General features: G+C 44.4%; 1 long non-coding RNA gene across 1 annotated transcript; it reads right to left on the bottom strand.

Moving 5' to 3' along the window:
- Nucleotides 1-385: 385 nt before the first annotated feature.
- Nucleotides 386-20,252, bottom strand: LOC115164629 (uncharacterized). The gene is made up of 3 exons (XR_003869960.1): nucleotides 19,794-20,252; nucleotides 10,743-10,811; nucleotides 386-573 (listed from the first exon to the last, which is right to left on the bottom strand). It is a non-coding gene; the product is annotated as an uncharacterized LOC115164629 (long non-coding RNA).
- Between the last annotated feature and the right edge of the window lie 7,614 nt (nucleotides 20,253-27,866).

Below are 27,866 nucleotides of genomic sequence, written 5' to 3'. Positions count from 1 at the left end.
ATATATTCTGTTAATATGTAATATACTCTCTTAATAACCTCGGCTCAGAATCATTTCTCTAATAGCTCTTTAGAGACGTTTTCCTCTACGGACCTCCTAGGCAGTCCACTGAGCTGTGTCAATCAGAATAAAATAGTCCCAGTCAGTATAATTCCTCTACACTTAAGATACCACAATGTAACACTTGACAATCTCCAGCCTGATTGTGTGGGACTGCTCTGCAATTTAACAACTCTATGTTGCAGGGGCAACCAGCTACTGGCCAAGAATGGCTACATCTGCTTACGAGAATTTAAAGAGCAATTCTCCATTTTCTCTCTTCTAACTCCTACTGGTTGAGCCACTGTCTCCCCGTCTTCACTGGCAATTACAGGTAGATGTTGCCTTTGTTAGTCTGACAGTGGTTCAAATGAAGGACAGGAGCTGTGCTCTCACTCACTGGGTGAGATGGGGACACAGGACATGATGGTCGTGTAGGGTTCAAGGAAGATGTGGAAGGGTGAAGAGAGAAGCCTTCGGATCCATCTTAGCAAGATGTCACAGGATGCAATTTTCCAAAATGTCCGACTCTACCTGCGGAGGGAGGGAATGAAATTCCGTCATTCTAAGGGACAGTCAAACACTATGAAATAAGAACATGCTACTGTACATTCACTTCGCTCAAACATGTTTATTTGTTTGAATAACTACTTAAGTACATTGTGTCCAATATATCCTACTATAGTGCCAGGAGCAAAAGTTCTGTGAGAGAAAATTTGGCAAAGCAGTGCCACCTATTGGTAGACAGTCTGACTGACACACTGACTGACTCTCTAACACAGGTCAATTCTCTTTGTGACAATAACTTCAAATAATGAGAAAAGTACAATCAATGAGTTAAATAAAGAATAAAGCTTTGGCCGTGTTTGTTTAGCTGTCACAAATAAATAGATGTTGATGAATGTGAATAATGTGAAACAGGGTGAGTCTTTACAGAAAGGAAAGAAGAGCCATTTGAAGACATGTACCACAACTTCACACACTAATGAATTATGCATTTATCTGCGGTTCAAGTTACAAGTCTATATTAATAATAGACTTCAGTTGGATCTGTAAATATCGTTTTTACCGCAATACTGCAATCTCAAACTAAATTCTGCTTTTGAACACACATATGGTGTGCACGCAGGTGCAGATATAAGCCATATACTGATAAACCACATCAACATGTCCACCAACTCAAACGAGTTCCCAATCCCCTTTCATCATTCTAAATGAAATATCATAAAATTTGAAACGCAGAAAAGCAGAGACAGATTGACCAAAGCAATAATGTGGGAATCTAGAGGAGAAACAAGATGAGCACATAGAGTAGCAGCTACAACAACACAGACATGTGGACAACATGTCTCCCTCAACATGTGTCCTCTGATGGTTCAGTTGTTGACTAAACACACACACACACACACACACACACACACACACACACGGACACGCACACACATGCATATACACACAAATACAGGCACAGGGACACAAAAGGACGGTATCTTCCTCTATCCAAAGTTCCAATGCATCTTGGCGGCAGAGGCACTAAACAAAACACAAAGGTTTAAAAAACACAAAGGAATCAAACTTAGCCTTTTTCAACACTCCATCTTCATTCACCATCATTTAAGGCAAATAAAAAAGAAGGCGGCAATGCCTGCATTTCCCCTCCTTTTCTCTCTCTTTGTCCCCCCCTCTCGTTCTCTGTCTTTGCTCTACGGCGGCTGGGTCTGATGGCTGACTGGCTACTGGGGCCAGACTGAAAGCCCAACAGCAGGTATGTTACAGACAATAGTATTGATTCTATTATTCTGCATGCTCTACTCTCTACCTACCTCCCCCACCGCCGCCAGCACAGTCACCTCAGCCTCTGTCTTCTCCCTCCATCAATCTGTGTCACCGGGAACACAAACACACATATACGCTAAAACACACACACACATATAAACTTATATATGTTTGCATGCATATGCGCACCCCCCCCCAAAAAAACACACACACACACTGTCTTACACACACACAGCCTGTCTTCTCACTTTCCCCTCCTTCTTGCTTTCATGGTCTCATTCTCCAGTCTCCTCTCTCTGCTCTGAGCATCCCTCCCACTTCTACATGCCTTGTCCCCAATCTCTCTCTCTCTCTCTCTCTCTCTCTCTCTCGTTTTTCGAATATCATGTCTCCACTTACCCACCCAGCCCCCTCTTTGCAGACTGTGGGCTCTGTGCTGGTGTGTGTGTCTGGGAATGAGGAGAAATGTGTGTGTTAGACAGGGGGAGCTTAGAGGGTGTCAGAGAGGCTAGGAAGCAGAGGGAATGGAGGGGGAGGGTCAGAATTTCAAACAGGGTGAGAAGAGAAGGTGCAACAAGCCAAAGGAGAGCACATGAACCTGCGATCCTGATATCACCACTGCCTTCCAGGTTTACACCAATCACCCAGCCATTAATTGCTCTACAGTACAATAAATGGCAGCTTGAATGACAGAGAAAACACCAAATAAAGCGCCCAGATAGGAGGACCAAATCAATAACGGAGTAAAACATGCAGACTACTACAGTACAGCCATTATTCCCATTGAAACTAGCATTAACGGCTGGTAAGAACCAAAGGCAGATGCCAGGCTCATGGCAGTCTGCTGGGATATTTGTGTTGCTCTCAGGTCCTCAGAGAGAACATCTTGTTACCTCATTTGTACATATGTGTTTATTGTATAACATAATCACAGGGCCCCTGAGGGGAATGTTTGATGTGTAAGCATCGTGATTGGTCATAAAGTGCTCTAACCTTGTTACACTGTAAAGACTATCACCGATGTGCACAAGTCTTTCAGGGCATGGGAGCGTCTAAATCGTGTGTGTGTGTGCATGAGTGCTTGCTTCCGTATGGGTGGGTGTGTGTGTGTGTGTGTGTGTGTGTGTGTGTGTGTGTGTGTGTGTGTGTGTGTGTGTGTGTGTGTGTGCACATGTACAGTATGCTTGCTGTGTGTGTATAGTCTTGGAGGGAGCGACTCTGAGTGCATTCTCCTTGGGCAAGATTTGTCTTTAGCCTATAAACTATGGTCTAACGATAATAGCGGTTTGTAATCTTGATTTAGCAGCCAGCAGGTGGCGGTTGAGGAGCGGAGGCATATTGACCAGGAAAACAACAGACGTCAACAGACAAAGGAGATCCTATCAGACATCAAAGAGTCCTACATGGGGAGATCATTCATCAGACTGATCCTCTGTATCATTCAACCAGGCTTTTAATACAGATCTTCAGAGGAACCTCTCGTCATTCTGATATAACATGAGACCAAGACTTTATTAAGCAGAGAACTCAACAGCAGCCAAATGGATTACTCCACAAAACACACCAAAACCAGCACCATCATTACCAACCATGCCATCATTACCAACGACACCATCAACACCATCTACACATCATTACCACGACACCATCATTACCATCAACACCATCATTACCAACCACACCATCATTACCAACAACACCATCATTACCACGACACCATCATTACCAACGACACCATCATTACCAACCACACCATCATTACCAACCACACCATCAACACCATCATTACCAATCACACGATTATTACCAACCACACCATCATTACCAACCACACCATCATTACCAACGACACCATCAACACCATCTACACATCATTACCACGACACCATCAACACCATCATTACCAATCACACCATCATTACCAACCACACCATCATTACCAACCACACCATCATTACCAACCACACCATCATTACCAACCACCATCATTACCAACGACACCATCAACACCATCTACACATCATTACCACGACACCATCATTACCATCAACGCCATCATTACCAACGACGCCATCATTACCAACGACACCATCAACACCATCTACACATCATTACCACGACACCATCATTACCACGGCACCATCATTACCAACCACACCATCATTACCAACGACACCATCATTACCAACGACACCATCAACACCATCTACACCATCATTACCACGACACCATCATTACCATCATTACCAACGACACCATCATTACCAACGACACCATCATTACCAACGACACCATCAATACCAACGACACCATCAATACCAGACAGACAAATCCGGTGCAATCTTTTTCTGAAAGTAGGTTAGAATGAATATAAAGGGAGAACATAAATGTATAAGCTCACAGCTGCTCGCCTGGCAGAGTGAGTGCCAGCATACCTTCCTGTATCTGTTTCTGAGCCTACCACTCCAGGCTGGAAACTATCTCTGAGACATTTGCACTTAAAAAGCAAGAGCCACTCGTGGTGCTAGGGCTTTGAGACAGAGAGACACAGACGCACACAGATATGCTGTCCTAGACAGGTGCATCTGCCGGCGGCTCTGCTCTGCACCGCATCACTCCACTGTCAGACAGCACAAAGAGTGTTCCAGAAGATGTGACGTCATTGGTCTGAGTCGGTCCATCCCCCCTCTCAAGTCTGGGCTGTTCTAACTAGCATGTTGCACTGTATATGTTTGGATCATACAGATCACATAGATGCATGTACAGCTGGCTGGCTGTGTGTGTGTGTGTGTGTGTGTGTGTGTGTGTGTGTGTGTGTGTGTGTGTGTGTGTGTGTGTGTGTGTGTGTGTGTGTGTGTGTGTGTATGTAGGCAAGCTGCATTATCTACCCAGACTACCAATGAGCTCTGATCAGCCATGTGGATAAAATACCCACTGATCCAATCAGTGATATCCAGATCTCTCTCTGCCACAATGATGGAGATACAGAGACAAAGAGAGAAATGGCAGCTCCCTGTCCTCACTAAAAAGACAGAGGATACAACAATTACAGAGACAAGAACACAAAAGGAGAGAGAGGGAGAAAACGCAACCTTCCGCGCTCGACACGTCAGGCATTTGACAAAGGTGCATCTGTCTGGGACGGCAGCAGGAGAAAGGCGTTGTGGGTATGATAAAGAACAGCGCCACAACAGCGTCGAATCAGCAGAATTCTGATATATGCCCCCTTTTGTCCCTTCCAGGAGAGGAGAGGAGCCAGAACGCAATGCGGATGCCTGTTGTCTTAGCTACTAGCCCAGACACACTGGGGGGGACGAGAGGAGGCAGGGGGGAGGGAGGGGGAGGTTGGTTGCGTTAGCGTGAAGGGGGGATGCAGCAGGAGAGGAGGGGGGCTTCTGGGAGGGTGGTGAGGGGTTGGCTGTTCGCAAGCAACTGATATATTTCTCTGACTGTGACTGCAAACCTCAGGAAAACAAAACACAAAGAGTACATGTTCTGGAGTGATATGAGAGACAAGAACACAGACGAGAGAGCCATAGACATGGATCATGTTACACAGAATGAATGTGGGTGCATGACACCCAGTTACATAGCTAGAATGATTAGTTATTGGGATGTTAAATGATATTGTTACCCTGTATGAAAGTAAAGGAGGGAGAGGAGAGACTAAAATAATGTTACCACTGTACAGGATGGCAGGCATTAGTGAATTCTCTACTATTACAGACGAGCGGACAAATTCTGGGTATCATCGATCAGAACCACAGAACCAGAGGACACCGAGCAAAGGTTGCAGAACAATGACAGTCTGGTAACGACTGAAAATGACCGCTTGTACTAGTTTTAGCCAGCAGAATCCAGTCAAATGGCTGCAGGAAAGAGGGAATGCAGTATAGAGGTGTGTTATCGTGTGGAGTATGATACAGTATGATATTGGATCTGAAGGTTTAGTTAAGGACTTTAAGAGGCACCTATAGACAGAGAGCTCTGGGACAGTATTTTGGCCTTCAAGGAAAGATAGTCTACAGTAAGTGCACTGTGCAGTGTACAGTACATAGTACAACTTACTGACCCAGAGTAGTGATATGTAATAACACAGGGCTGTAGTGCCTTGATTCAAAGGGGTTGGGTTAAATGAGGAAGACACATTTCAGTTGAATGCATTCAGCTGTACAACTGACCCTTTTCCCTTAACTCCCTGGTGCCTGGACATGGAGTTCGCTGATGCTGTACTGTAGGTACTAGACACATGCTGTTAAAATAGACTGATCTGAATGATACTAGTGGAAGCAGGAGACAGGAGGCAGCTCTTGCATTCAATTGAATCCAACTCAACTCAACCTTCTGCGACAGAAAAAAAAGCTTGTGGATCACATAATGAAAAATGTCCTCCATGCACAGTTCACTTACATTGTCTGTTCTTCAAATGTTGCAAATATTGTCTTGTGTGACCTAAACTATCCTCTGTGTTGTCTTGTGTGTGACCTAAACTAGCCTCTGTGTTGTCCTGTGTGTGACCTAAACTAGCCTCTGTGTTGTCTTGTGTGTGACCTAAACTAGCCTCTGTGTTGTCTTGTGTGTGACCTAAACTCTGTGTTGTCTTGTGTGTGACCTAAACTAGCCTCTGTGTTGTCTTGTGTGTGACCTAAACTCTGTGTTGTCCTGTGTGTGACCTAAACTAGCCTCTGGGTTGTCCTGTGTGTGACCTAAACTAGCCTCTGGGTTGTCCTGTGTGTGACCTAAACTAGTCTCTGTGTTGTCCTGTGTGTGACCTAAACTAGCCTCTGTGTTGTCCTGTGTGTGACCTAAACTAGCCTGTGTTGTCTTGTTAGTGACCTAAACTAGCCTCTGTGTTGTCTTGTTAGTGACCTAAACTAGCCTCTGTGTTGTCTTGTTAGTGACCTAAACTAGCCTCTGTGTTGTCTTGTTAGTGACCTAAACTAGCCTCTGTGTTGTCTTGTTAGTGACCTAAATAGCCTCTCTGTGTTGTGTCATGTACTTTCTCTGACAGTCCTATACTTACCACAGTGTTGGCTTGCTGGTGTGACTCCAGGGGTGCTTACTGTAGGTTGTGGTGACACCGCGGGGAAAGCTAGAAGGTTGTACAGTTATCTCCGGGCTGTTTATTATGTGAAACCATACAACCAACTACCTCACACCGCAGCACACTCTGTAGTAGCACTCCCTCTGCCACGTCTTCACCAGCCGGCCAGGTGTCTGTCTGTCTGTCTGTCTGTCTGTCTGTCTGTCTGTCTGTCTGGTCTGTCTGGTCTGTCTGGTCTGTCTGGTCTGTCCTCTGTCTGTCTCTCTGGTTTGTCTCTCTGGTTTGTCTGTCGGTCTTTTCTGTCTGTCTTGTCTGTCTGTCTTGTCTGTCTCATCTGTGGGTCTGTCTGTTTGTCAAAATAGAATCTGTCTGTTAATTGACATGTCTTTGGTGATGATGATAGCATACAATACATACTAGGGGAGTTTGGACATATCATTTTACAGAAAACACAAACACACACATCGTTATTATAAATGCCAGGAGAAAACTGTGCACAACTGCAACAACCAACCACCACTGCAATCATTTCTGGGGCACTGTTGCCCTCTTGTGGCGACTGACCTTGCTTTGTCCCCTCTTTCTCTCAGCTCCACTCCCTCTCAGCAGCACTCTAACAAGCATCACGCTAGTCTCATAACACAGTGCTACCTAACCCACTTCCTGAAATATCTATTCTGACCCCATAATGGTTTTAAATGCATTATCTCTTACTGTCATTATACACAATGTGGCTGCATATCCTCTTCTGATAGTTATGATATAAACACATTAATGAAATGTCATGAAATACCACAGTCAAAAATAGCTGTCCTGCATCATTTCTGTGTGCTGTTGTCACAATAGCTTTAGGCAAAATTATAGTTGATGTAGTTATTGAACATTTGATACATTTTAAAGTGCTTACTTCTGCAAATCCAAAATCAGAAATGTCTTTGAGACGATTCTTGTCATTGTTCCTCTGTGTTTATCAGGAGCCTCTACCCTGAAGGGTTTTAACCAAATGAGTTGACTCATTTAGCTAAATGGATTTCTGCTGTAAAGGTTGAATGGAGAGCACAGTGACCTGCACTAAAATGAATGGGCCTGCAATGACAAAGTCACACTGTGTGTTTGTGCCATGACGGCCTGCTTTCCCACAGTTTGTGAACAGTACTACTTGTGCAATTAATACTGACGCATATCGTCAGCCTTGTGGATATAGGTTCAAATCCCTCCAGGTGCCCAGCTGAAGCCATGAAGTGAAGCTGTGAGATTGTAGCTATGCGACTGTAGCTCTGCAACAGATTGCTTGTGTCTCTCTCTGCCTTTGAAAAGTAGTCTGTCTGTGTTTGTGTGGCGTGTGGAGTTTGGGAAAGCTGTTGCGAGGGTTATCATCCTGCCAGCCGAAAGTTGTTAGATGGCATTAGCAAGAAGGAAACAAATAAAGATCAGTGACCGTGTTGTTCCCCGCCTATCTTTCTGCAGACCTTTCTTCAAACTATAGCTAGCTATCCGTGGATGAGGCTGGTGTGTGAACGGAGAGAGCGAGATAGACCCAGACACATCCAGCCTCAGAACACTCCCTCAGCCAATCAGATGATGCCAGGGTTACCATGGCTATGCCAGCGGAACCATTCAAACGTTGCCAGGTGGAATTTCTCTCTTCCCCCTCCGTCCTCTTCTTCTTCAAGCCCCTCCCCCCCTTTTGGACTGTGCTCAAATTCCTAATCCCACCATGTCTGCTTCTCTCCCCTTCTCCTTTCCACCATCACCCTCTCTCGTTCCTCTCCTGTCCCAAAGTGCTCGCCTCCCTGCCCCTCCCTCTCTCCACTCAGCTGACCTTTTTCTCCTCGCCTGCCCTCGTCACTCCTCGTTTCCCGCCTCTCATCCTATTTGTCACCCTCTCTCTACGTACCCACCTCCTTCCTCTTCCCCCTTCTCTTCCTCCGCTCGGTTCCCCGCCTGCAATCTTTTTCACAGTCAAATCACGCAGGAATGCAGCGTGGCTGTGCCATTATCGGCTATCCCGCTCTCTCTTTCTCTCGTCGTCTCTCTCTCTCTCTTTCCTCAGCAGGTCTGTCTGTGTGTCTAGGGGCCTGAGGCAATTCCCCCAAGAGAGCTGGCCAACTTTAAGTGTCTGTGCTGGGGCAGGTGTGTGCCCCTAGAAGGTTGTCGTAGCCTACATTCTGCCAGCGATGGACTCCTCAACCCTCACAGACCTATACCACGTATTACGTCCAGTACTTTGTCAGTTTCCATCTCCCAATTCAACCCTTCACTTCAAAACCCTCTGATCATCGTAGCGATCCTTCAGTGCATCCAGAGAATGTGTGAATGGGAGAGACATTTTGTGGTGAATGCAGCAGCTAGCGCAGTCGGATGGAGAGACTGTAAAAAACAGTTGATGAAGTGAAGGCAGGCTACTGGACAGTGTCTAGTCTGCTGGAAATCAATCTCTAAAATATTATTCACAGCTTGTACTATTTCCTTGACGTTTAATGAATGGATACATTACTGGACGAGGGTTGAAATTCAAACATCCGTGTTAGACTTTATACAGTAAATAATTCATTAATTAAAAGCCACTAATGCCACTCCTTGATTACTGCGTAAAAGACCATCAGATGGGACTAATTTAGCTATGTCATTTAAAAGCGGCATGGTAATGCCATGCCGTGCCGTGCAGAGCTCCAATCTGCTGGAATAAGCATTTGATTTTCCAGCTGATAGCCGCGTTGCTGTAACACACATTAATCTGCCCAACGCCAACCTTGTAAGTACACCAACCAAAGTGGCAAAATGAGCGTTGCCATGGGAACCTCTTCCCTGGAAACCCCTGGCGGCTTGGCAATACGCCAAACCAATGGTTGCTAGGGCACAGCTGTCAATCTCTGCCCAGGCCAGGCTGGTGTGCCAGGCGTGCCCGTGGCCCCTCCCAGTCGGGGTGCATTACATTACGTGATGTGGAAATGGAATTTCTGACATTTACACAAAGTGTGCTTCAGAGGCTGGAGGTTTGTAGGGTTTTAGTGGACAGCCATGGTTAACAGCATTCATACACACTACACTGCACACTACAGGCTAACATACACACTACACTGCACACTGTACACTACAGGCTAACATACACACTACACTGGACACTACAGGCTAACATACACACTACACTGCACTGGACACTACAGGCTAACATACACACTACACTGCACTGGACACTACAGGCTAACATACACACTACACTGGACACTACAGGCTAACATACACACTGCACTGGACACTACAGGCTAACATACACACTACACTGGACACTACAGGCTAACATACACACTACACTGCACACTACAGGCTAACATACACACTACACTGCACTGTACACTACCGGCTAACATATATACAGCTATGGTAAAAACCATAGAACCCGGGACACTATTTGTTGTACATGGACTATATACAGCTATGGTAAAAACCATAGAAACCAGGAGTCTATTTGTTGTACATGAACTATATACAGCTATGGTAAAAACCATAGAAACCAGGAGTCTATTTGTTGTACATGAACTATATACAGCTATGGTAAAAACCATAGAAACCAGGAGTCTCACAAGCAAACTGTAGTCACCACAGCACAACGGGCATGAATCATGCCAGAAACAGGGAGGTGAAGAGACCTGGTTCTCCATTAAGCAGATGGGATAGTAGAGCTTTTCTATAGAGGCAGCAAGACAGCTGTCTGTCAGACAGAAAACAGAAGATAAAACAGATTGAGAAACAGGAGATCTAAAACCATAGACTGATGGGTGTTAGAAGGGATGATGACTACCCATACCCAGGGTGCAGGGAGTGAGGGATGGAATGATGGATGGATGAATGGATGGAGGTAGAGAGGAGGAGAGGATATTACCTCATGGCTTTTCGGCTGAAGACCAGGAAGACAGGAGAGGGCAGTCAGGTGATGGGTCCGGTCCCCACACTGAAACGCAAAGAGTCACAAGGGCTTAGAGAGAGACGTACTGTAGAGGTGCAGCACTATAGCTGCTGTGGAAAAACACAGTGTTGTTTTCCAGTCATATGATCGATGAGTGAGATATTTCTATGAGGTAGATATTTCCAGACAACAGATTATAAGTCAACATATGAATTACAACAGCTTCAATTTGATCCAAGTGTCAAGAAAGTAATTGCACAGCTACTTAACGTATGCACACATTCAAATACCACTGCCAGTGTTTTGAAGTGTGACATTTTAAATGTCACCGTCAATTCTAACTGCTCAGTTTCAGAAGATAGATAGACACATGGTTCAGTACGACACACGACAGTATACATGAGTATTATGATTGAAATGGAAATAGGAAATAGGAATTTACCACTGGGAAGTAGTTTCCTCTAACTTCCTGAGCTCTGACAGGCTTTCTTTGTCTCAGCATCTGACACGGCATGTTAAACCAACGTGCCATATTTGAGGACTAATTTTGAAACGTACACAGATTCGGGCCATGGTGGTGATGTGCAGTTTTTAATAGTCAATGTCAATATTTTGACACCAGTATATGTGCTCATAGCAGAGAAACGTTCCATGCCCTATTTTCTATGGGTCAGAAAAAGGTCGTTGCTAACGAGGGAAATCAAAAGCAGGCAAACACAGCTGCAATTAAAATGATTAAATTACACAATCAATTATCACCATCTACAGTAAATAAACAGGAAAAATAATGAAATGAACAATCATCTATCTACGCTACACTGTATGATCTGCACAAGGAGGTCATAAATACAGCACTATAGATAGAATGTAAATGAATCAGAATAAATGTCACATGCAGAACTTCACTCAAATTCACATTCAGCATCTAGAGTGCCCGTCTCATTCAGTTCAAGTGCTTTCATTAATGCATTTCTACAATTTAGCCAGGTTGATTTACTTAATAACTGGGTAATTCAGCACAATGCAAAATGGCAATATTCTGTACAGGCTATACAGATTTAATTGGCCACTTGAAGATTTTTGACAATCATATGCATATATGAAAGTACCACTATGTGAATGACATGGGTCGTTTTTGTCAAATATATAAGCATTAAAAAACAGACTTTTCATGGTATTTGAAGTATCAGAAACATAGTGTGTTGAAATATAATCGGTCTCACACCTCCTCTCCCTCTTTGATCTTTCAGAAAGCATCTGGGCACACATCTGCACACATGTCCAATCCCTAATATCAAAATAAGCCTCACTTTACCATCTAAACAAACACGTGTCCTTTCTTCTCCATTCTCAATAATTAGAAGACACAGATCTCGGTGTATAAGCTGAGCCTCCTGCTTGTGCTTGATAAATATAACTTCAAACAGCACAGCAGCCAAACGGTTTCAGCTGGCCGGGCCGGGAGGCTGCACAATGACTATAATAACCCCCTCCACCCCCTGGGACACACAGCCTAGTTCACTTACCCTCCTCCCTGAGAGAGAGAGCGAGAGAGAGCAAGAGACAGAGAGCGAGAGACAGAGAGCGAGAGAGCGAGAGACAGAGAGCGAGAGACAGAGAGCGAAAGAAAGAGAGCGAAAGAAAGAAAGAAAGAAGAGAGCGAGTGAGCTTTCATGTCTGTGTGCACATGTGTCTTTGTCTCAGTATGCCTCCCTCCCTCCCTCCCCCCTCCACGGCTCTCCATCTCCATGTCTGTGTACACAGCGGATGTATAGAGGAACCTTTTGTACCTCGGTTTTAGAGAGGAAATGTGCCCATTTGCCCCCCTCCTTCGACTCCTCGCTCCTCGCCCCTTGCCTCTTTCCCCCTTCCATTCGCCACTCAAATGTAATGCCTGATTGACCACAGCACCCCTTCGGGAGGTCAAAGGGCAGACAAAACAGTCTGGTGTCATGGCAACCTGACTGCCACCATCTAGAATGGTTAGGGGATGAGGGGGGAGGGTCAAAGGACCTGTCAGTCAAACCTTTTTCAATCCCGCCACAGGTTTACAAAGGTTGAGGCGAAACACACACACACGCACTCACACATGCCTGCATAGAGGCTTAGTGCACCTGCATCCCCGAAACATTGTAAAGCTTTATAAATCAGTGTCCATTCTACCAAACGTCTTATTTAATACAACTGATTTCTGAATTAGGTTGTAATGTATAACTGTAGACTTACAAGTCTGCAAAATGGTAATTACATAGGTAGTTACTCAGGTATAAAGCTTAGTGTGTTTTACATAGAAAGGTGATGAGTGTTCACCACACTGCAGAAGTTAACCTTAACCCTCTTAATACGTAAAATGTATGCATGCATGGCTGTAAATCGCTTTGGATAAAAGCGTCTGCTAAATGGCATATATTATGTTATACTATTAATATACAGCCGCTTTCTGACTACTGGACTGTCTGACTACTCCCCTCACACTTTCCCTCAGCAATCTGTGCATATGTGTGGCTGTGTAAACATCCTATATGAACATGCTGCTTTAGTTGGACCAGTAAATGGGCAAATAAATACATCATTTTACATCAAATGCAATTAACACGATTTTACACACAAATTGACGTATGGAGTATGTGTGTGTGTCTATGTGTGTCAGACTCTCCTGTGTGAGAGGGTCTTTGTGCCTGGTTGCTCATTGCAGCGGCAGTGGGGGAGTTTAGAGGGGAGTGTAGGGGGGAGTTTAGGGGGGAGTTTAGAGCGATAAATGGCAGGCAAATGCATTCAGATCAATAGTTAGCTGAGAAAGGGTGAAAGTGGGGTTGAGAGAAGTGAGGGAGCGAGAGGGAGGGATAGAGGGAGAGTGGAGGAGGGGAATAGAGGGCCTGATTAATCATTCCTGTACTGTTATTGACTTTCTGTTAAAGGGGTGGCTCAGACCCAGAATTATGTGCCTCAGTATGTGTGTGTGTGTGTGTGTGTGTGTGTGTGTGTGTGTATGTATGTATGTATGTGTGAACAGTATGTGTGTGTGCGCACGTGTGCACTGTGCACAGAGTCGGAGAGTACAAAACCATCAATTACAGCCTTAAAAAGCAAGGGCCTTACCACATACATAAACAGTGTGCGGAATTTAGGGGGGGAACCTTGTCTATACATTCCTCTTCTTTGGTGATTTATCCTCCTATAGTATAGTCATCTTGAACCGGCCTAGACAATGCAATAAGTATCCTGAAAGACAAAATATCCAATTGCTAAATAGAGAGGTTAAGACATTACATGTTATATTTTTGGAAGGTGGGCCGGACGGGAAGTTCCCTGTGAAGGGTTAATTAACAGCTCCTGACAAGCCACCAGACACAACAGAGAGAAGAGAGAAGAGGGGGAAGGAGGAAGTAGAGGAGGAGAGGAGCGGAGGGGAAGTGTTGTATTTCCCAGCCTGACATCTGACCCATTGTCTGGGGTCTGGGAGGTTTGGGAGGGCACGGATAGACACACTGCAGCTGAGCACGGGTCAGCCCTCGTGGAGGGAGGGCCGGGCCTGCCCCCTTCAAACACCCCTCCCAAAACTCATCCTCTATTAAATACATGTAATCCCCTTTCTCTGTGGGTAAACACACAGATAGACAAACACACACAAATTACACATGCTCCCATACACACAAAAAGCTAAATCTGGGACTGTGATCTTACAGCAGTTTGGCAGAAGTAAGAGTTGTGTTTTCTCAATCAGACGACCTCACATCGATGTTTGTTGGGCCACATTTCCAATCAAATCTCTGGAAATAAATCTATTCCCATAGCTATTCTGAAAAGGAAAATGCTGACCATTTTTGACTTACCTCCAAACACTTTTCAAATTGAATTATCTGATTGCTTCTTTGAGCCAAGTAGCCATCCAAACGCTACATGGTCAAGCCCTCACGCAATTATAAATAGTAAAACGTGTAATTGCAATTAATATTGACCTAATTGCTTCTCACTTATGCTATCATAACACAAACGTCTGATTTGACCCAACAGCAACATTACCTCCCAATTAATACCACTTGTACAAAAAAGCCCACAGCCGGAGGAGGGCAGCTGCATAGACGGAATGAAAAGTGCCATTCAACTTTACCTTGAACTTGAACAATGCGCCTGGTGTTTGGGGTCATTTCCTGACCTCTCCTTTTCTCTGAGGAACCTCTGAAGCATGAAGCGACCAACCACAGCCTCTCCTTTCATCTCCCAGCCCTGACCCCCACAGACACTCCTATAGCCCCCCTGCCACCACAACCAACCGCCCAGACACACTCAGGAGGCTTTACTTCACTATTCACAATCAATTACTACAAGGTTGGTTTGCTTCGTCACAATATTGTACAGGGGGTATCACAACAGTCTTTTAAATTGGGGATTGTGCAGCCGTGACGGTGGGAACTGGGAGTTAGAACTCAGAAACGGCCCAGCGGCCATGGCAGTCCAGCCAGTCACTATAAGACATGTCTGAGCTATGGAGATATCCAGAGACACTTACAGTAGTGAGTGCTTACATTTACTTTTTTTTCTCCATACCGGTCCCCTGTGGGAATAGAACCCACTATCCTGGCATTGCAAGCACTATGCTCTACCAACTGAGCAGCATTACCACCCTATGCTTCTGACACCATTCTTTCCCTTCCTCTGCCTCTTCGCCTTCCCTCCTTCCTTCCTCCTCTCCACCCTAGCTCCCCTCCTCCCTTTCTCTGCCTCTTCACCTCCCCTCCTTCTCTCTTCGTCTGGCATCAGGGCCCATAGCACCAAAGGGTGTTGCTCTGTAAATACGGCCGGCTAGCGCCACTGATGGTACTGCAGAGCATAGCTGAGCAGAAAACAGGGGTAGACTGTGAAGGCTTGTGAGCCGTGTCAATATGGCAGCCAGACAGCCAGCCAGCAGGCCTGACTCACAGTCACACCAACGCTATACACCATGAGTTATCTGATAGACAGTATCGGCCGCTGCCTGTGTATGCCATGTTTATGGTTGTATATGTTTCTGTGTGCTATCTTAATAATGTTCTGTGTTTGCTTCACAGCCAGCATCTCTGGGAGCTCCCCTAGTCTGTCAGACAGTCTTGTGAAGGACCCGAGATAGTTCTGGAATTTTTGCCTCAGCAGGAAGGTATGCTGGCATGTGACGACCAGCAATATGCATATCAATGTTAGTGGGAGCTGAATCAGTGGTGTCTGACCATGATAGTCCAGCGGAACATATGAGGAAGATGTCATGTAGGCTAGATGATAAGAACAGGTAGAATCTGGTGACATAGACAATGGCCATTCCTCAGGATCCCAGCTCAATTAATCATAGAGGACTAGAAACACTGAAAGCAGGAGTGAGAGCTGTACTGCTAGATTTATATAACACACGCATGCGCACCAGCACACACAGTCTCCCCGTCTCGCTTCCCTTTCAACCCACCCCCTACACCTCGGGCCTTAGATGTCTGTGAGAGAGGGAGAAGGGGGAGAGGATTAGGATCAGAACTAGAGAAGGGAACAGAGAGAAAGAAAGAAAGTAAGAAAGAAAGAGGGATGGAGGGAGGGAGGGGGAGGAAACATGGTGAGACTGAGAAGGATCAGGAGACTGAGAAGGATCAGGAGACTGAGAAGGATCAGGAGAGAGAGAGAGAGAGGGAGGGTGGGTGGGGGAGGAGAGAGACAGACATGGTGGAGAGGGAGAAGAGAGAGCAGAAAGAGAGAGAGAGAGTGAGGGAGGGCGGGCGGGTGGGGGAGGAGAGAGACAGACATGGTGGAGAGGGAGAAGAGAGAGCAGAGAGTTTGCCGAGGTAAGAGGCAAAGCTGTGACCTACTAATGCAGAACTGAGGAATTCTCACTGCCGACTCGAAACACATTCCTCCCGCCTGTACAGTTTAACCCCCACACCACCTCCACTACCACCGCCTCAATCTACAGTACACACACAGGACAAAACGACACTATACAATCTTCACAAAAATGTACAGTACCACAAGAATGTAGCCATTCGTACACCCATAACATTACGAGGGGTTGTCCACGAAGATAGAGACCCCGAGAGAAGGTAATATTGTGTCCGAACAATGACAATGATGTAATTTGAAGTGATGTGTGTAATTCAAGGTAAAACAATTTTTTTTAAGGTATTAGAACATCAATTACTGAACACAAATGGCATAAATACTTCAGAAGAGGTATGAAGAGTAGTTAAAGAGGCTTTCTAGTTCCATAAAAATGTAATACATTCTGGATACATAATACCTGACTTATCATAATACCTTTTCCCCTCTCTGCTACTGTATATACCCTGATATACGTAAAGTATTTCCCAGCCTAAGTCTAAAATACCGGTTATTAACTAACCCATTAACTAACCTAAACCAACCCAGACAAGAACGTACTGGAACCCTGGGTGTGACACCCCCCACCCCACACACACACATACACCTCTCACTCTTGAGTCTTTTATATGTGCTGATTTCTGTGCGCAAATTGATGTCAAAGCTCCTATACATCAATGTGCTCAAATACAACTTGGACTTAAGTGTTAGTACAATACACAGTATGGACACATCAAATCCAATTGAAAAAAAAATGTGATTCCATTTTATTGACGAAAAAGAGGTGTGCTACCGAGTGCTCTAAAGAAATACGAGCTAGTAATTCAATTTACCCATGTCAACAGACACACAGAGACACTGGAGGACTGAAGCACTGTATGAAGAAAAACAAATAATTCAGTATTTATGAAAAAGGCCCCATTAGGCTATATGAATCAAACCAGAACTCGCAGCTCATCTGGTTCTGCCTTGTTTCAGCGGTCTGTGTCCTCGTCAAGCTGAGGCAGACAAATCCTGACACAACTGGAACAATGATTCCGGGGGGGGGGGGGTGTTCTCTCACCCGGACCCTGAGAGTGGGAATACATCCATGATGGTCACATGCTGCTTTTTCTATCTATGCCCCAGTCAGTCAGTCAGTCATTCCCGCCATAGTGGACCCAGTAGCCTGTTGTAGCAAGAGGTACGCTGCTCCTGGGTCTGTGTATGGGATAGCACACGCTGGATCAGCACAGAACCGGTTTCGCCATACACTCGCTAAAGCCTGTTGCTAGTAGCCCACCCCCTCTCAGAGTCAGACAAGTACTAGCTGTATAATTGATAGTGCTGGCTGAGTTATGCGTCATAAAGGGAAGCACATTAGTGGCCTCCTCCACCGCAGCACTGACGCTGAGACGGCTGGGAGAGCCTGAGGAACTGACGTCAAGCTAGAGCCGCTTCAAATATTTAACGGCTGGTAACTGATCTGTGGCATTCCATCATCACAGGCCATATATCTAGCAGCACTGACTGACCTCTCTATCATTTTTTTCTATTGTCATATGAGGTGTGAGACCGTAGATCTACCATGTCGTCATAGTGTGATAATGTGCGATTCTGGACTAGCAAACAACACATTTTAATTTCCAAAAAGTGCTCTCTACTACAGTGTACAATGCTTTTTCATCAAGGTGAAAATACAAAACGGCAAATACAGTAAACATATGATTATCCACTCTGAGATGTTTTTACACAAACCTTAAACTATAAAGGCTTAGTTTGCTTATGTGTTGAGATGATGGTATTAACCATATAGACTATCACTTTCAGCGAGACTGGCGGAAGGACAAGAGAGCACCGTTACGCCGTGCTTTCAGTCCACCTGATAAGACAATAGAGTAGAGATCTCAGTCAGGCCTTTCAGAAAGCCAGTCAGACAGGCCTTCTTTTCAGCCCTTCTACCCACTATTAACCAAGCCTGCAGGCCCGTAGCGGTGGGGTGTCTAGGCCTGAGCTCCATACTTAAGTCCCCAGCTTAACCTCTATTCAGACACAAAGCCCCTTAGCCATGGCTATCAGGACCACGTCCATCCCCGCTGTCACCCTCCGACAACTCCCAATCGGGGTACCCCCCTCTCCGTCCCTTCACCAATTTTATACTCTGGCAGGGCGATGTCCGGGGGTGTCTTTGTGTGCCCGCGCATAGGCCGAGGTACAGGGGGCCGAGAGCACATAGCAGGTCTCCATGGAGATGTACAGGGCGGCTAAGAGCTGGGATGGAATGAGAATATAACACACACATCCATGTACACACAGCACACACTCTGGCCTCTGAAATGAAGTATGAACAGAGGGACACACCGACTTGTGTAAATCAAACAGTGGAAGCAAGGGTGGAAGCCAATAGCGTGGGGATGGACAGAGAAGGCCCACAGAGATTGCTGTAAGCTAGAGTGCCGTATTAGTCGATAAATAGAGAAACACATTCAGAAGAGATGTGTTTATGTACAGACTAACAGACAGATGTATTGAGGACACAAACAGACAGGAAGTAGAGGAGAACGAGGAGCGAGTTAGAGAGAGAGCGGCGATGGGGATACCCCTATAATAGAACTACATTCACTTCACAATGTCGCCTTTTTACCAGTTAAATATTATGTCAAACTCATCAAAATGACTCCAAACTGTGAAGAAAATATGCATACAATAATTTAACGAAGCTTACGACAATAAAACACTTACATACCCATACACACAAAGATAAAACAACCCCCAAAAAACAGAGGAAAATTAGGCCCCCCTCCCCCTTCTTCCCTCCCTTTCGGCCTAACTACTGGGCCCCAATTTCAGGTTTCACCTTTTCCAACATAGTTCGAACAAAAACTATGTAAACTTTCAATGGGAAAATCCAAGCGAAAGTATCAAAACTTAAAATAAAACAAAAGCAATCATTGTGTTTCATTTGGGCGAGAGAGAAACGTGGAAGGACGGAGGAAAACCTTCCGATGGGAGCGGGAGGAAGGAAAGGGTTCTAAAGTACACACATGGACAGAGACACTTTTTAAAAACAAGAAGAAAGACAAGCAACGCTGAAAACCCTAGAAGACATGGAAAGAGAAACCCATGGGAGATAGCTAGAGAAACATAAAGGAAACAAATAATTTCAGAAACACTTAAAAAGAAAGTATGTGAATAACAAAAGGATGAGAAAAATACCAGCAGATGTTGGATGAGTCTGGCAATTTTTCCCTCCTTTTCCTGCGTTTTCGGCCCGATTCCACCTCGATCATCCCTCGATCCTTGTTGCTCTCTTCTTTCTCCCTCTCCTCGTTGCTTTGCCTCTCGTGTTGCAGCCTAACCCCAGTCTTCTCTCTAGTCCTCTCCCCTCTCGCTCTCCTTTTCTGCCTCCTCATCTCCCCTTCTCACAGGGGAGACACCTTTCTCTTATTTCTTTCCCCTCTTCCTAGATCATTCTTGGAAGAGAGCAGAGGGTTAAAGAAAGAAAAGGTCTGGTGGAAAAGCAGACAGTGGGAAATCAAAGCAGAAAAGGCAGCAGAGTGGAGGCAGGCTGTTGGCAAGAGGTACGCTGCTCCTGGCTCTGTGTATGGGATAGCACACGCTGGATCAGCACAGAACCGGTTTCGCCATACACTCGCTAAAGCACAAACACACCGCAGCCAGGGAAAAAAGTATTGGTGGTGTAGCGGAGAGAGCTTGGAGAGAGAGAGAAAACGAGGGTGAGAGAGAGAGGGAGGGTAAGAGGGCGTCAGTCATCTGGTCTGTGTGTGCAAGTGGGGTAGGAATGGAGGAGAGCGAGAGAGGGAGGGACAGAGCGAGAGAAATAGAGAAAAGGGGTGGTTCTGAAAGGAATATCTTAGGGGGAGGGTAAGAGGAGTGTATAAGTGGAGAGAGGGAAGGGGAGGGGATGGACATTTTTTTTTTTTTTATGTTCACAATTCTTTCTCAAATTTCACTTTTTTTTTTTAAAATGACCCTCATGCTCTCTCCCCCGTCCTCAGCTGCTTTGTCAGTAGTTCAACCTCTCACCTTCCCGTTTCTCCTTCCCTTCCTCTCTCCCTTTGTCCAACTCAGAAACGTTTCTCTGGCCGTGCACTTGAACTCTGAAAGCTTTCCTAAGTTGATTTCCCCTTTGCTGGCCCCCCAGCACATTCTAAGACACAGCCAGCAGACACAGCCAGCAGACACAGTCAGCATTCACAGTCAGCATACACAGTCAGCAGACACAGCCAGCAGGCTGGTGGTGAGCTAGTGAGAGGCACAGACAGAGGAGAGAGCAAGAGAGAGAGGAGAAAAATAGAGAATGAGAGAGAGAAACAGAGAGAGAAACAGAGAGAGAAATAGACCGAGAAAGAGCGAGAGGGAGGGACGGAGGGGCAAAAATGGACTGAGAGAACCACAGATAGGGGGAGGGGAAAGGTTTGTCAACATGAATTCAAGGTTATGGCTGAGACCAGGTCAACTACTCAGGAAATGTCACTATCTTGGATCCTCACGTTGTTAGGATGTCCCTCTACAACACTGAAGTATCACTTATTTATTTTTTATAAAAACTTAAACTTCAAAAACAAAAGTGCAATTTAGGAAAAAAATACAACTCAAGACCCAAGGTTAAGTTCACAAGTAGTACATTTTCTTATTCATATCCATTTTTCTGTATTTAATTTAGTGATTTTGCTCAGAAGGCCGAACTGAACAAAACTATGGTCTATGACTATGTGTGTGTGTGTGTGTGTATGCGTGTGTGTGCGTACATGTGCCTGTGCATGTGCATGCGTGCACAGGTGTGTGTGAGGGTACATGAGTTTAGTGTTGACATAATAATCTTTCTGGAGGGAAAAAAGACAATATGCTATGTCTACTTGTTGGTTTAAAACTACTAAATGGAATCATACACTGTGCAGAAAACCTATCCGTAACTTGTGAAACAGCACTAGATCACCATGGTAACAACTGCTTTTTATGTAAAGGGTTCATCTCAGGGGCACTAGGTATGTACTTTTACATTCATGTGTTTTGATAAACATGCATATAAAATCAGCCTGTAAAATCAGCCAATGATGATAGGCTCTAACCACGGCTTTGTTGCATACTTCATTCTGATTGGTTGAAGGGTGTTCTACACAGGTACATTATAGAGTGTGTGGATTGGTGCTAAAAAATAGTTGTTGAGGAAAAGCACAGAACACTGCCTGTTCATGGCCAACTACATTCTAATAAAAACAGCAATAGAAAAGACCAGCATATATCTCTTAGTAGTTCCAATGTTCATTCATACATGCTGCCCTTTACCACCTTTCCTTCCCATACTGACCATTGAGGGATAAGACTAGGTCAGAGGAACAAGGAGCAAGGTTGGAGGATGAAATAAGATAACAACCAGATGGATAGGAAGAGTGGATGAGCTATAATATAAACTAGGTGTGAACATAATGAAACATAATACAGAGTCCGATCATTGAGAACAACGTCTGGAACACACATCACCTATTCAATCTGGGTGGTGTGATTTGACCGCACAGCACCAAAATGAGCAGGCAGCCTCCTTTTTCAATATAGCACGGAGGTAGGCAGGACCCTAATGCGTTGCAAATACAAACTGTTATCGATCCCTACTGACGGAGAGTCGTAACGAGGCTGGGGGAGAGAGGGAGGGAGGGAGGGCGGGGGAGGAGGGAAGGAAGGAGCGAGGGATGGATGGAAAACCAAGTGGATGTTAAAGGTCAAAGGAGAGGTGTGCCGCAATCTCTCTCACCTTTGTTAAAGCACCATTATATATTCACTGAACATAACCACATTACTACAGACCCAGAAGAGGGGTGAGGTGGGTGAGGGTGGGGGTGGGGGAGAAGAGAGACCCAATTCCATTAGAAACACTTCACTCCTAATGCAGACAAACTATTCTCCTGCCCAAGGACAATCATTACCTGAGGGGAAGAGAGACGGGTGTGTTTGTTAGGGGAAGGGATGCTTATACTGGCGCTGATCTTGGAAGGCCAGGGCTATCGATCGCGTTAAAGCTCTCTGCGAATTGGAGAAATCAATATGTTTTTAAAGGCGAAGCAGGTTGCATGTGGCGTGTGCGCGTGGGCTTCATTGATACCAGGCAGATTCATAGAGTGGCTGATGCCCAAACTATGGCAGATAAACGATCTGAATTTGAGGTCAGGTCTCCAAATTCCCAGCAGTTGTTTAGAAGTACCAGATCAAGGATCTGTGATCCGGCGAGAAATGCACAGGGAGATGCTATACATGTTTTGCATTCCTTCATTGTAATGAAACAAAGACAGGGCTGCTTGCCAGAGAAATACCAAATACAGAAGAGAAATACAAGTAATTGATATGATAACTTAAAAGTCCTACAGTATGACAATCCAAACCATGCCTGAGGAAGACCTTGTCTGGTAGAATTATATTGTACCATGCAGTGGTGTAGGCAGAACAACATTGATGGCAGGGCCAGCAAGAATTTAGGTGGGCCAAAATTTGGGCACTCAAATCATCATTAAATGATCATAAAAGCCTGCCCTATACACTACTGTAATCGATCGCACACAACAAACCATCTAACATGTGATTTTGCGTTACAGACCAAATAGTCTTGTAGGCCTACGTAAATCCATGACTCTTGCATTTAACATTCGACTCACATGGAACTACACATAATAAACCATAGGCCTATAATTAATAGACTATGAGAGTAGAACTAAATAAGTCTAACAAACACACTATTGTTGTTAGAATCTTAATATCACAAACATAATGTGTCATTTTCCCCCCTGCCCGTCAGGCATGTGCAGCTGATGATGGCCCATCTGAACTACACCTAAACTATATAGAAACTAATTTCACACATATGATAATATAGTTAGTTTAAAGACAAGATTAAAATGACAATAGGCTGATTGGTGAGAATATTATCAATTGTTAAATTGTATATGAAGAATCTGATGAACACCTCAGCTTGGAATTGACACAGAGGCGAAACGGAATGCCAAAAAAGGAGTACCAAAAAGGGACTTTTGATAATTCTCCTACAGAGTCACAAGCAGGTAAGACATTTTGATGTCTATATAGTACTTTATCAAAAAGAGCAGATTCAACTATTCTATTTTTTTGTGAATTACTGCTATTACAGGCATGCACTTGCAACACTCAAAGCACAGTAATATATGGCACCAATCATAAGTTTGGACTAGTCAAAAGTTTTTCTTTTTTGACTATTTTCTACATTATAGAATAATAGTGAAGACATCAAAACTATGAAATAACACATATGGAATCATGTAGTAACCAAAAAAGTATTAAACAAATCAAAATATATTTTAGATTTTAGATTCTTCTAAGTAGCCACCCTTTGCTTTGCACACCCTTGGCATTCTCTCAACCAGCTTCATGAGGTAGTCACCTGGAATGCTTTTCCAACAGGTTGCCTCCAGGTGGTGAAGGTAGGCAACAACACTTCAACTACGCTGATCCTCAACACAGGGACCCAACAAGGGCATACTCAGCATCCTCCTGTACTCCCTGTTCACCCATGACCGCGTGGCCACGCACGCCTCCAACTCAATCATCAAGTTTGCAGATGGCACAACAGTGGTAGGCCTGATTGCCAACAATGACGAGACAGCATACAGGGAGAAGGTGAGGTACCTGGCAGAGTCTTGCAAGGAAAATAACGTCTCCTTCAACGTCAACAAAAGCTCATCGTGGACTTCAGGAAAGAGCAGAGGGAGCACATACCATCCTGGTACGGCAACTGCACCGTCCGCAACCACAAGGCTCTCCAGAGGGTGGTGTGGTCTGCCCAACACATCACCGGGGGCACACTGCCTGCCCTCCAGGACACCTACAGCACCCGGTGTCACAGGAAGGCCAAGAAGATCACCAAGGACCTCAGCCACCCAAGCCACGGCCTGTTCCCCCCGCTACCATCCAGAAGGCAAGGTTGGTACAAGTGCATCAAAGCTGGGACCGGGAGCCTGAAAAACAGCTTATCTTAAGGCCATCAGACTGTTAAATAGTCACCACTAGCCGGCCCCCGCCCGGTTACTTTACCATGCATCTTAGAGACTGCTGCCCTATGTACATAGCCATGGAACACTGGTCACTTTAATAATGTTTACATACTGTTTTACCCACTTCATATGCATTTACTGCATTCTAGTCAAGGCCTATCCTATTTAACTATTGCTGTACATATACTATTCTTCAGATATACTGTACTACATATTTTATCCATATACTGTCCATATTGTCTATACATTCCATTACATACATATTTATACTCCAGACTCCGACATTGTCCGTCCTAATATTTCTATATTTCTTAATTCCATTCTTTTAATTTTTAGATTTCAGTGTATTGTTGTGTTTGTTAGACATTACTGCACTGTTGGAGCTAGGAACAAAACCATTTTGCTACACCCACAATAACATCTGCTAAATGTGTGTATGAGACTTTTTTTATGGTGTATGCATGTTTAGGCCAGTGCTTGACTTGGACTGAAATAGGTGCCAGTACTGTTTATAATTAGGTGCAGGAACTCCTCAATACTTTTGAGCTAATATTCTATAGGAGGTGCATGAACTCAAGCAGAAGAAAAGGTGCCGGTACCCAGTTCTGGTGAGCTCCTGCCCAACTCAAGTATAGTGCTTAGGTAAAAAGAAAACTCATGTCCTTTTTGGAACACTGACAATTAGAGCATTAAAAAAGAATTTTTTATAGGGTATATATATTTTATAGGGTATATATATATATAGGGTATATATATATATATATATATATATATATATATATATATATATATATATATATATATATGCGACTACCCAGGCCCATCCGTTCCTACACCCCTGGTACCATGTGTCAACTGTATAACAATGTATGAGATGCCTAAACTTAGTTGAGTGAACTTCACCTTACTTTGTCTCTCTTGAGTCCCCACCGCTCCTTCTAGGTATGTGGAGGGCCTTACTCTAAGAGCTCTAAGGAGCCAGACTAGTCTTGGCTTTCAACACTCTCTGTCAGTCCTGATTGGAGCAGGAAGCCAAACGACCCCTGGCTCTTTGGTCAAATGAATTGCTTGTTTAAAAGCATTGAGAAAAAAATACAATCAGTCTTGCCGTCAATGACCGGAATGGCCCACTGAGACGTAGGCTAAGAAAAAGTATGGGGAGAGAGAAACAGATGCAGAGAGCAGAGGGAAGATAGCAGAGGGGAGAAGGAGAGAGACTTTGTTAAATATTCCTTTTGTTGTAAATTAATATTCCAACTTATACACTCTCAACAGACCACAGTGACCCTACAATCTCTTTATCCTCTCTCTTTCTCGTTCTCCCATCCCACCTTCCCTCTCTCCATCTCTCTGTGATCATTTCCTCTTGACTTGGCATCTGGGACAGGGACTATGATCCAACAGAGGGAGGGAAGCAGGGGGGTGGGAGAGTGAAGGAGAGACCAGACAGTAATCTAACACACTGTTCTCTGGCCAGCTCCTGCTAAGGTGACGTCACCTTCTTAGCCGCTGAGCCACCCTAGAATTTGAATGTGAAGAGATTAAGTGTGTGTGTGTGTGTGTGTGTGTGTGTGTGTGTGTGTGTGTGTGTGTGTGTGTGTGTGGTGGGGGGGGGGGGGGGGGTAGCAAAATACAAGGTCTGGGTGATAGGAATTAGATACGAGAGAGCGAGAGAGAGATAGAGACGGAGAGAGAGAGTGAATGGAACATGAGAAACAGACCAGCCTGCCCTCTGCTGGTCAAAGAGAAAGTTAGAGTGTAGCCTGTATTTCTTCAATCAGAAATCAGACCCACAGCTCCAGCAGTTAGGACCAATAGGTCGCAGCAGCTCATTAGTTGCCATGGCGCCCTAGCAGCAGCCTAAGCACAGAGTTCCTGTACATTTGTACATACAGTACCAGTCAAAAGTTTGGACGCACCTACTCATTCAAGGGATTTTCTTTATTTTTACTATTTTCTACATTGCAGAATAATAGTGAAGACATCAAAACTATTAAATAACACATGGAATCATGTAGCAATCAAAAAAGTGTTAAACAAATCGAAACATATTATATTATTGAAAGTAGCCAGCCTTTGCCTTGATGACAGCTTTGCACACACTTGGCATTCTCTCAACCAGCTTAATGAGATAGTCACATGGAATGCATTTCAATTAACAGGTGTGACTTGTTAAAAGTTAGTTTGTGGAATTTCTTTCCTTCTTAATGCATTTGAGCCAATCAGTTGTGTTGTGACAAGGTAGGGGTGGTATTCAGAAGATAGCCCTATTTGGTAAAATACCATGTCCATATTATGGCATGGAAAAGCTCAAAAAAGCAAAGAGAAACGACAGTCCATCATTACTTTAAGACATGAAGGTCAGTCCATAAGGAACATTTCAAAAACTTTGAAAGTTTCTTCAAGTGCAGTCGCAAAAACCATCAAGCACTATGATGAAACTGGCTCTTATGAGGATCACCACAGGAAAGGAAGACCCAGAGTTACCACTGCTGCAGAGGATAAGTTCCTTAGAGTTACCAGCCTCAGAAATTGCAGCCCAAATAAATGCTTCACAGACACACCTCAACATCAAGTGTTCAGAGGAGACTGCATGAATCAGGCCTTCAAGGTCGAATAGGTGCAAAGAAACCACTATTAACGGACACCAATAAGAAGAAGAGACTTGCTTGGGCCAAGAAACACGAGCAATGGACACCTTAACCACCTTAATCTGATCAAGCCATGAACTGACCCTCTACATTTTTGGAGGATGCATGCGCTCAAAGACTTTACCTCTATTGGTTGACCTAGCTAGGTAGGTTACTCATGATGATGTATTGCTTGACCTAGCTAGCTATAGCTAGGTTACTCATGATGATGTATTGATTGTTTTTTTGCTTTCGAAGCATGTTGAGATGTCTTTCTGTTATGAAAAGTGCTATAGAAGTTTAATAAATTATTATTATTATTTATAATATATGCTTCATATCACAGTCATTAACCTTTATAAATGATATATCTTTCATCCACATTCACCTGTTTGTGAGCACTGTGGATGCATCTCAACAGTCTGTGTCCGGTTCCTTTCCTCCTTTTTTATTTATTTATTTATTTCACCTTTATTTAACCGGGTAGGCCAGTTGAGAACACGTTCTCATTTACAACTGCAACCTGGCCAAGATAAAGCAAAGCAGTGCGACAAAACAACACAGGGTTACATAGGATACACAAAAGTACAGTCAATAACACAATAGAAATAAAATCTACATAC

The sequence above is a fragment of the Salmo trutta genome, chromosome 3, assembly GCF_901001165.1.
Source record: "Salmo trutta chromosome 3, fSalTru1.1, whole genome shotgun sequence".
Lineage (NCBI taxonomy): Eukaryota > Metazoa > Chordata > Actinopteri > Salmoniformes > Salmonidae > Salmo > Salmo trutta.
This window is presented reverse-complemented; position numbering and strand designations above follow the sequence as displayed.